Source organism: Perca flavescens, chromosome 18 (assembly GCF_004354835.1).
Source record: "Perca flavescens isolate YP-PL-M2 chromosome 18, PFLA_1.0, whole genome shotgun sequence".
Lineage (NCBI taxonomy): Eukaryota > Metazoa > Chordata > Actinopteri > Perciformes > Percidae > Perca > Perca flavescens.
Window position 1 is genome coordinate 22,273,976 of NC_041348.1, and position 11,395 is coordinate 22,285,370.

At 39.9% G+C, this 11,395-nt stretch overlaps 1 long non-coding RNA gene across 1 annotated transcript; it reads left to right on the forward strand.

Moving 5' to 3' along the window:
* The first annotated feature begins 296 nt into the window (after positions 1-296).
* On the forward strand, positions 297-717 carry LOC114572738 (uncharacterized). Its single transcript, XR_003694813.1, has 2 exons — positions 297-422; positions 503-717. It is a non-coding gene; the product is annotated as an uncharacterized LOC114572738 (long non-coding RNA).
* The last annotated feature ends 10,678 nt before the right edge of the window (positions 718-11,395 follow it).

Below are 11,395 nucleotides of genomic sequence, written 5' to 3' on the forward strand. Positions count from 1 at the left end.
ACTACACAAAAGAGAAATTGCAGATACCAGAGAAAAAAGAATTTAAGAGCCTGAGCAGGGAAACTCAGATGATTTATGTAGATTTAAAAAACATAAGAACAGGAAAGACAGAGAGATGAAACCAGCAATGAAGAAAGTTTCATATGTGCCTCTGCAGATTACTTTTGATAATAGATATTCTGGAAAATAACTTTTCTGTTATGGGGGCAGCTGTTTTTCCCTGTCCTGTGTGTGTTCTCTCTCCTTTTCCCTTGTGTGTCTGTGTGTGCTGTTGCTGACTCTGCCGGGAAGTAGGTCAAGGGGCGTGGCCGTTCGAACCTTCCTACCTGCACAGCTGTGGCCTGTTCCACTAATCAACCTTGCAATACTTACACCTGGGCAGAACTCTCCATCGGGGCCAGATCGTTGCATCTACCCATGTGGTAACTTGGCTGCGAGTTTCTAGTTTTGTTCTTGACCTGTATTTCTCATGCTTATGTTAAGTCCTTGCTTCTGTGTTCAGACCTACGCCTCAAGACCTGCTGCCGTTGTCTGCTGTTCCGCCAGCTCAACACCACTCAGACTTTGCAACCTCCCTGCTCGGATACAAGAGATACAGTTTGGACGCACCACTGCCTGCCCGCTTCAGTATCGATCCAGTCCTGAGTCCTCAAGCCCTGTACCTTCCTTCCTTGGCTACTATGAGTACAACTTTCATTAAAACGTTTAAAATCGTTACTCTGTTTCAGTGTGTGGTTACTCTGTGTTCTGGGTCAGAACCACGGTCATAACATTTTCATTAAGTCTTTCATAACCACAAGCATTTTACTTGCCTGGGAAGCTAGTACAGTAGCAGACAGCTGGTAAAACCATAACCTATACAATAACCTTAAAAATTATGCATAATTCATATAATACTGTAGTGTGTTAGCACACCTGTTCACATATGGGTGCTGTAATTTCTCTCAGAGCTATGATTAGAATACATTTTCCATCTTTAGTATTGACTTTCATAAGTTGGAGTTAATGAACAGTACCAGTCCCACATCACGAGTGCTGTCTGTGACCCCCTTAAAATAATGCAGACACTGAAAAACACAGGTGAGGATGCTCCCCGAGTCTTCTAACTGTAAACCAGTCTAGCCAACAAACCATGCCTTGAACAACTGAGTAATGGTCCTTACTGTTACTGTTTAGCAAAACTGTCGTCACTCTAAAGGTCAACAACTCTGCTTTCTCACACACGCATTAAATGCTTTATTTTAATACAACAAATACTTTAATGTATACAGGACTACAATAACCATAACCGTAACCCCTACACCCTAAACACTAATCCTAATCTAACTAAAGTAAAAACCAAGTCTTAACCCTAAAATTCAACAAATCATCATGTTTAAACAACAAGTAATTTGGTAGTGCCTTCCAAAGTTAAATGATCATCAGTTACATGTTAGTCAAGTTTGGACAACTAACAACTCCTTGGTTAAACCTTTATCACCAGACTCAGTATTTCTCTCCTGCTCTTTGGACTGTTTCAGCATCTTTCCGCTCATTGTTTATCTTTTGCAGCTTTACTGTTCTGGTAGCCTGGCTGACACCAGACCCTTCTCAGTTGTAACTGAGAGTGGGTCTGGGAAAGGTTCATTGACAGTTAATTTCCAACGGACACCGCTCAAATGCCTCTGGGCGCATTGGATAGTCCAACCAATCAGACCAACGCTTCGCTTCGGTAGCCGTCATGTTGAATGTGAACAAAAAGCTGCTCGCCGTCGCTGCGCTATCGTCATCGCGTAAAGCCCGCCTCAACGGTTGTGATTGTTGCCTCGATTTTGGGGACATTGGAAATGGGTTTCAATGGGCTCTTCGCCAGACGGACTTGCAGAGCAAATCTGAAATTTGCTGGAAGTTCGTCAGGGTTTACCCAGGCTACTGTTCTGGTTCTGTCTCGCTCAACCTTATTTTCAGATGCATCAGGCAGCAACCCAGCACCAAACGGCAGACAGACAAAGTTAGCAACTAGCTGGTGAACATAGTGGATCATACATCAGCTGAGTTGGTTGAGACCAAAACAGAGCTAGTGTAGAAAAAATAATTAATAATAGGCTCACATTCATCAGGTTGCGAGAAACACGACTATATGTAACTGCTAATGTTCCTCCATGTCTGATGGATGTGTAAATAGGCAACTGTTTGCTATAACATCTTCACCATATGAATTTAAAAAGATGGTAATGTGGCCAGGTTGGATCAGTGGGTAGAGCAGGCACACATATACTCAGAAGCTTATGCCTAGATGCAGAGGTCCAGGGTTTGAGTCCAACCTGTGACGATTTCCTGCATGTCTTCCCCCTCTCTCTCTCTCCCCCATTTCTCACCTAGCTATCCTATCAATTAAAATGGTGTGGTGCCCACAGTGGCCAAATCAAATAATAATAAATACTTTTGTGGAAAGTTTGTGGCCATGGAGCCACATTGACATATTGAAGGGGACAGGATGAGGGCATTAGTCTCTGTTGTCAAAGTGAGGCACTTTGCACATCTCAACGTCCACCTTGACCTCAACTCTAAGAGGTTTTGTGGCACATGCTTCTTCCACCTTTGCGTCTGAAAGAAGACAGCAATTACACAAGGATGCATTTGAACAAAAACAAATGCTGTGGATTTTCTTGCGAGGACAGCCTCGAAAATGTAGTTAACCTTAAGGCTTTTTGTCCCCACATTGGAGTTGAGTACCCTTATCGTGGGAATAGATACTTGTCCCCACAACATGACACAGGTATACACACACACACACACACACACACACACACAGGGGGTGGTGGGGTGGTGGGGTGGAGGGGGGATGGAGGGGGCGTCATTAAGGTTTCCATGTGAAGGAGGATTTAGACAAATTCTTTTACCTATTGCGTGATTTGCCAAACAGGGAGCTATTATAACTAGAAGAGTTTTCTTCATTCAAGAACACACTTCCCGAGCACAGTCTCAGAAATGGTGAAACATCAGATTTAAGGACACTTTAAAAGCAGACTGTCAGAGACTTTCAGGGCAATGACACTCGTCTAGTTTTAGTGGACACAGGCAGCAGTTAAAACCCTCAATGCACTAAATCATTATGTTGCTATCCCCTCGGGGACAAAAATCCAATATTGAAAATCTGAAAATTTAAATGACTCAGTGACCCCTTAAGGCTGAAGGGGAGAATAAAATCGAATGTGAAATAGACACTGCGAGGAGGACAAAGCAAGCACATGACAAGTGGGAAAACAGCAACCGATTACTGTGCATAACCACACTAAAGCTAATTGCTCAATTAGAGCATTCACATAATATACCTAATAACCCAGTTTTACATGTTTTGTCTGATAATCAGGTTTGTCTGATAGCCTAGGGAACATTTACACACATCAAAATAAAGAAGCAAGAAGAAGGAATTCACTGCTGTCTATTGGCTATCATGTTGTTTAATTTATTTTCATTTTCCACTACTGCTAGTCATGCAATAAAAAAATCTCTAAAAATTCTTCTTGAAAACAAATCTAATGTGTAATACTAAGGTAAATAGAAAGATTGATGACTATCAATGTAAATTGTGTTGCTGGTTATAACTGAATTATTGGCAAATTTCTTAAAAGAATGTGGTCATTGCTCTGTTTTCTTTCGTTGTCCCTGGTGACCCTCTTGAAGCAAGCCCATAGTAGCCATTAAAAGAAGCAGCTTAAGGCATTTCTCCATCAGTTTAGCACTCAGCAAGTAAAACACTTTAATCAAATTGAACTCGGACCCAGTGTATCAAAGAGTGGGATATAGAGATATAAGAAAGATAGGTATATGGTAAAAACAGGCTTTATGCTGTCTGAGGTTGTACAACTCAGACACTAATTTGACTTGGATCTTGTCAAAACAAAAAGTCATGATGATATTCTAAAAGATGCTGTCGGGTTTGTGAATTCATCTGAGGCTAAACCATTTGGACATTTTACCATCCCATTAACAAAAGCAACACTTTTTCTATATTCTATATCTTATCTTCTCATTAGTTATTGAAATTCTGTCTGGACTAGCACACATCTATATTGCGACTTATCTTCAGGCAGCAGAAACATGCAGTAAAATATAACAAATCTGCAAAACCAAGATACGGACATTACCTCAGTTCCATTAAAATGGTTGATTAAATGTTGCTACATGCAAGTAGCTCAATTTGTCCATGGCTCAATAGTAACTTTCTTCTTTTTTACTTAGGATAATATTGCTCATAAATATACCAAATATGATATATTGCTCATAAATATACCAGATATGGTTTTCAATCCAGATCAACCTTGTCGAGCTCAGCATGGAGGCCCTAAGATATATATATTTGATATTTTTTTATATATATATATACACACAATACTTTGTGATTTTATTGAGTCCGGAGTGAAATAAATCTAGACAACACCTGAGCCTAAGTACAGCTTAGACTGATGAAAGTTGACATTGTAGAGCTTTGTGCAATGTCCAAAGCTGATCAATGTACAGCCTTAAATTAATGGAACATGGCCTTTTCTAGTTTCCTAGTATTTCTAGTTGCACCCTCAATATAACATATTTTGTTTTGCCCCACTAGTGGTAAAGATTAAAATCCAATCTTTCAACAATTCTGTTTCCATGGTGTGTAATGAGCATTGCAGCCTCTTGGCATGAGACTATTGGTTCTGTTGTTTTTATTCCCCTACTTTTGCTTTGATTGCTACATTTGATGGCTTGCCTAATTTTGTTTACCTACACCTGCATCAGTGTGATGTGTGTGCAGTGTGTTTCAAATAGGCAGTAGACTAGGGCAACGGGTAAAGGTATTGATGTGATAACTTTTAGCACAATTAGGGATCTGGTATTTGAATCTCTTGGTAACTTTTCTCATCATTTCTCCTGCATATCTTTCAGTGTCTTTTTCTAGTCTGTTTCAGATGTGCAGATAAAACAAACCAAACATTCTCTACATACTTGAATTCCAGCTGGGTTTGGTAGTGTAGAATAGCTGCTGCAGAGTTCAAACACTACATTGTGTGATTAACATTGTATGTGGATGATCATTTTTTCATGTGAATGGAAAAAAACACATTGAAATATGGTGATAAGGATTAGAAGGTGCACTTTATTTATTGGATACCTATATAACATGGGTTATCTTTTTTTTTCTCCAAAGACTGGAAGTCTTAAAGATGCCCCAGCTAATGTAAAGATCCTACAAAGTCTAAAAAGATATATTAATCTTTTTTCACCACGCACCATGAATTTTTAATCATTTTAAAATGTAATTTAGTGTTGCCGAATACCACATGAAGCTTTAATTTAGTTTTACTAGCTTTTTACTTTGTCTGGTTAAAATATCATGTAGATAATCACGTATCGTCTCTGTGCCTTGTACTTTTTTAATAAATGCAATAAAACTTTGATAACAGAATATAGCCTCTTTTCAAATAAGAGCACCTTTTTCCACTATATGCTGCTTGTGTTGCATTCATTCTACATTTGCTCTAAATAATGTAGACGTGTACACAACTGGCTGCTGTTAAATAACACAGAAAATGTATTTCTTTTCACAGATATTCTTAAGAGATCACCAAGTTTATACAAATCACTCTTTTTGACATTTAAATGTGGTATCTACCTTGTTACATGTCACTAGTGCATCCCTGCATCAGCGCTGACAGATAAAAAACACACCTTGGTGTCATTGTGCACATTCTGTCGATACAGCTGATGCAGGGCTTTTGTTTATTATAAATTATGTTCATGCATGATCACCTCTGTATCTTTCAATTCCAAATCCATACAAGTTAGGCCAAATGAACCACAATGAATTCCATGATGAAATATAAATGTTAATTAACCAGTTGTGAGACACACACTAATAGCGAGACTTGCTTGCTACCGTGTCCTAGCTCAATCTCCCACCCTCTCTACTTTGTCTGCAGGTCTCCCGGGATCCCAGTGAACTCATCTATCTGTAAGGAGCGAGAACAAGGTTTTTGATTTTATTTTTGGCGTGTATAAATTATTCAGACTGCATCCCCCAACATTTATCTCCGACGGAGCCTGGCTGCTGAGTCGGTGTCGAACTCTCTCTCTCCATCTAACTCTTACTCCATCTGTCTTTCTCACTCGCTCTGTCTCACAACCCCCACTCCTTCTTTCAAACACACACACACACACACACACACACACACACACACACACACACACACACACACACACACACACACACATACACAGTAGATAAGATCTGTCTTTACCTCATCTCAGAGGGGCCTAGGCAAGCACTCTCAGGAATATTGATCATGACACCCTTGTGTGGCAGGCCTTTCTCTGCAGCTGCGGCACACAGCAGGAACTCTTTTAGAATGGCTACACTGGGATTTTAGCTCCATGTTATGAGCTCCAAGCAAGCTTGGTGGCCCACAAAGCACAGCAGGAAAAGCTTTTACATGCAGGTACCAACATACTGTGGGGCTCTCAGGGGCTTGGATTAGTCGTAGAGATTCTGAATAGAGTCACTGCATTATTAATCTAGAAGGAGACTGAGGCTTACTTTCTGTCTTGTCCTACCCCCACAGGCTAGACAAACCATTCTTGGCTTCCTCAGACCAGCTGGAAAAAACCTGTCAGAGAACAAATAAGACTCTACCTCACTGCACAAGTGACTAACTGCTTCAAAGGTGCTTTTGAGCCACAAATTGACACTGAATTGCCCAAGTGAAGCTGCTCAGCATCCTACAGTGGAAGACTGTAGTTGCAGTGGGCATCTACTGTATATAGGAGTCGGACTGTGAAGTAGAGCAGAGCTAAAAAAGAACAAGTATGCAAAAGAACATGCCCGCTCAGCAAAAGAATTTCCCTGGATATATAAAGGCTCAACTAAGTTCATCCTGTGACAATCTGAATACACAATTCTGCACATTACTGCTTTGCATCTCATTATTCTAGTTGAATTTCCACATATAGTATGTATACCCATCACAGACATGTTGATCTGCAAATAGAGAGGCATGTTAGAAGTGGAAAACATTGTAAACATTATTTTAACCCTTTAATCTTCACCTGCAGGTGGATCAGTCTTACAAACGCATGCTGTGCAGCCAAGCTATTATCAAACAGAAACAGAGGACATCCCAATGTTTCCAAAGATACCAAATGTGTCAGGTAAAATTTTGGAGAAGTGTGTATAAAATGATGCTACAATATTTGTGTGTTAAGTTTGAATATTTCACTCAGTAAACATCTATAGTTAAGATGAAGAGCTGGAACAAGTCGATACACATTATAATATATTAGGGCTGGACGATTAATCGAAAATGTATCAACATCGAAATTCTGAAGCTGAAGACGTATTTTTTCCATGACGATAATTTCGGTAATTTATTTCTGTTGATAGGCCTACTTTCTCCTTAAAATCATTCTACCGTGTGTGTAGTCACGTGACTTTGCCCGGACCAGTCAGCCGCATGGAAAGCATAACGGAGGATAACTCAAACACTCAAACACAGTCAACTGAGCAACTTGTGCCACACAGTGTCCATCGTCAGGAAACATTTTGGCTTCAGAAAAGATGATTTAGAACAACGTGATTAATTATCGTTCATTTATCATTACTGAGGTAAAATGTGCAATTAATCGTGATTTTGACTTTAGGTCATATCGTGCAGCCCTGTTATGATATTGTGTGAAATAACATGGTTTTTCAAACCATTAAGGGAAAAAGTGTCACTTCACTTAAATAAAAACAAACACATTTTTCTCACTTACCACTAGTGGTATCCAACCAGCCATGGAGCTCGCTGTCAACTGTTTCCTCAGAGATTGTAGCTTCAGTAGTAGTTTCCATGAAAACTGTTCACAATGAGCTACGGTATATATGGATTATCCAGAGTAACAGGAACATTTGACCTCATGCATTTTTGCATTGTTCTAAACTGCTCTTATTTTTTTCTGTGAGGTTTGCACATCAGAGTGTTCCAAGTCAAATTCAAAAAGCCTCCTAACAGCACAAATTAAATTCCCCGTTTCAACTTGATGAATACCACCTGTTCGTAAGAAGGTGCCCAATTGTGAATTTTGGTCATTAGCATAATCAACATCATTGGTGGAAGAAGTCCTCAGACCTTAGCAATAACACAGTGTAGAAATACTCTGTTACAAGTAAAAGTCCGGCATTCAAAATCCTACTTAAGTAAAAGTACAAAATTATTAGCAACAAAATAAACTTAATCATTATGCAGATTGACTAAGTACAAGTATCTCAAAATTGTACGTAAGTACAGTATTTGAGTAAATGTACTTAGTACTTTCCACCACTGATCGACACCCACAAAATGCTATATAAGGCTACTAGGGTTGGGTACCGAACCCTGTACTTTCACCGGTACAGACCGAATCACGTCGGTACTACAGAGTATTGGTTCACGTAAAATCAAACAGTGCCAAATTTCGGTACCTGAGAGTAAGCGCAAGCTTATCTGTCCTCTCTGCCTATTGACAGAGAGCAGTGGTCTGACACACAAATGCACGCACGCGCAGAGGTGCGGACGGAGCAAACTACGTCGGCTCTGCAGTTTTGTTGAAGTCACAGTGAGTCACGGCGATGCCGATTAAGTGGTTTCAAGTGTGGTCACAGTTTTTCAAAACTTCACGCAGACACCATTCACTGTGATATGATATTATGATTGTGATTGATGTTACACTTCCTCTGAGACGAGCAGCCACAACAGTGGTTTCTGTGCCCTGGGGACTGACTGACAGGCTGACGTTGTAAGGCAAGGTAACTTTATTTCTACAGCACCTTTCAGCAACAAGTGCTTTACATAAAACAAGAGGACAAACAAAAAGAGCCATTAAAAATGGTCATGATGAAGACAAAACAGGCTAAAATATAATAATATACAAATACAAGAATAAAAGTTACAGTGAGTAAGAAATTAATAATTATTCAATTTAATAGGTTGTAGGGACGGGTTTGGGAGGAGAGAGGGAGGGGTTTTATTTTTGTTTAATTTCTGTCAGTGTAAAATATTCTAAATAATGTTCTAAGTAAATAGGTTTGGAATTATTTTTACAACTGAAATATATTTTTTTTGTAATTACAGAGGGAAAGTACCGAAAAAAGTACCGTTGGGTACCAGGAACCGAATTTCAGGTACTGGTATCGGGACTAGTATTGGTTCAGATGCGAAAGGTACCCAACCCTAAAGGCTAACTGTTCGGCTCCATTTGTGGGGAGGTTTCATTCACAAAAATGTCTCCCAAGAGTAAAAAGAAGAACTTTACACAGTGGAGCTTGAAGTGGTCTTATCTGAAATCAACTGTGAAGAAAAACAAATTTAGCACTGCCAGTCGTGATATCTGGGAACAAAAAGACAAAAAACACTACAAAAGATGTCAACACTGTGTCATTGCAGAGCTGTTCTGTGACAGAAATAAAGAAGGAATGGTTTGACATTAAGTCAGATGCCAAGAATGTCTTGCTAAAGCAAAGTGGTCCATAATTTAGATAGGATGGTGGTCAAGGGGACGTGACAGTCCTCAGTTCCTCTTGACAGCAACTTGCAAGAGGACCCTGAGGCAGCTACTGGAGTGTGAGAAATCTCCTAGCTAGTATGAAATATGAAATTGTTGTAGCTGTCATGCCAAAATACTCATGCCAATACAAGCTGAAAGCAAAAGCCCTGCTGTCACAGTCCAAACAAACTGGCAAGCCAAATCACACTAAACAGAATGTTAAAATAACGTTAAGTTTTATTTTATTTTTAGTTAATTCATTCAATATTCTAAATACAAGAAAGTTGGTAAATGTCACAAGTCCTTTTAAATCACTTGTACATGCATCTTACTGTAAGAACAAATCTGTTCATATGAGTAGTTACTGAATGAGGCTCATTGTTTCTGGAAAGACACGTCAGGATTGAGTAACACTGCAGTGAGCACCACAATCAAAATTGCATTCACCACCTTTGTGTCTGGGTGGATGCAGACCATGCAGTAAAACCAGGACAAAGAAAACCAAAACGATCCGTATGGCAAGATACTGGAGGTTAGCGTAATAAATATATTTTTTTATAATTTGGGTGAACCGACCCATTGAAGAACTTCAAGTAAAAAGGTGTTTGCAGCATGCAGTTTGTTACACTCCAACTCATTTCTGAACCTCCGCTGTGTGCCCCTTTGGCTGGGTGACATTAGAATTATGTCATATTGCATGGAAACTGACAGCGCTAGACTCAGCCTCTCAGTGAGTAACCTGTGATTAGGGTGCTTGTTTGCTTTGGGGTATTGCATATGTAATGGATGTTAAGTAAATTGGCAAACATCTGGGATGATATGAATAACCTGAATGTTCCACAAAACTTGGGAAATGAAATAACCCCCACTGTGCGGCTGATGAACAGCGTGCTCAGGCATCCTAATAAATGCTTGCTCATAATTTCGACTTGCTCTCATGCTGAGAGGGGGCGACAGGGGCGGCTGGCGAGGTCTCACTGCTTTGAATTGGGGCCTGACAATAAAAACACCACGAACGCCATGTGTGAGTGTTGGCTTAATTTACTGTCTATGCTCTCAATTCAAAATACAATCTGAATCTTCGCTTAAAGTGGCATTAATGTTGAATTAATTGATATATATATTTTTTCTTCATTTAGGTTTATGAGCAAATGTAAAAATGTGATTTGAAACCCACTTTAATGTGTGTCAAGAGTGAAATTGCACCACAGTGAGAATAAAAAGTTATAGGCCCACTGCTGTATGTCCTTTCAACAGCTTCCACAAAGCGAGCAAAAAGGCCCATCGATCTTGAAAACACTGTCACCAAGGCCACAGTAAAATACGATGGAAATGTACTATCTGCAGGGCTAACAATAGACAACTTGGAGGGATCAGGCGGGTGAGATGAAAGACAGCAATAATATGACATTTTTCCAGGTCAACAAAAAAGAAAAAAGAAAACACGAAATAGTCCGAGAGCTCATCCATGTGTGACGCATTCTGCCCAGCAGACGTGTCCATCCTTATGCATGTAAGCACACTCACAGTCTGCAGCCAGTAGCCTTTACCGTACCCGAGGTGACAGTGGCTAGGATCACAGGGAAGCAGGTAAGTGTTGGGTCAAGGGCGAGGCTATATCATCACAGGGAGACTGGAGCTTGAGGCAGTAATCTAACAGCGTGTCTAATCAAAGCTTCAGACTCCATGACATCACCCATCTGCATGTGGGGGCGGGGGGAGAGAAAAAACTCACTCAGATATGAGGTTTTTAGTTATTTGAAATCAAAGAGTTACACCTTGTAAATAGCTAAAAGAGAAACAAAACTAAATCATGGAGAAAACATCCTCTGACTAACATGGATGGGAACATTAGGGCTTATTCATTATAAGGCTT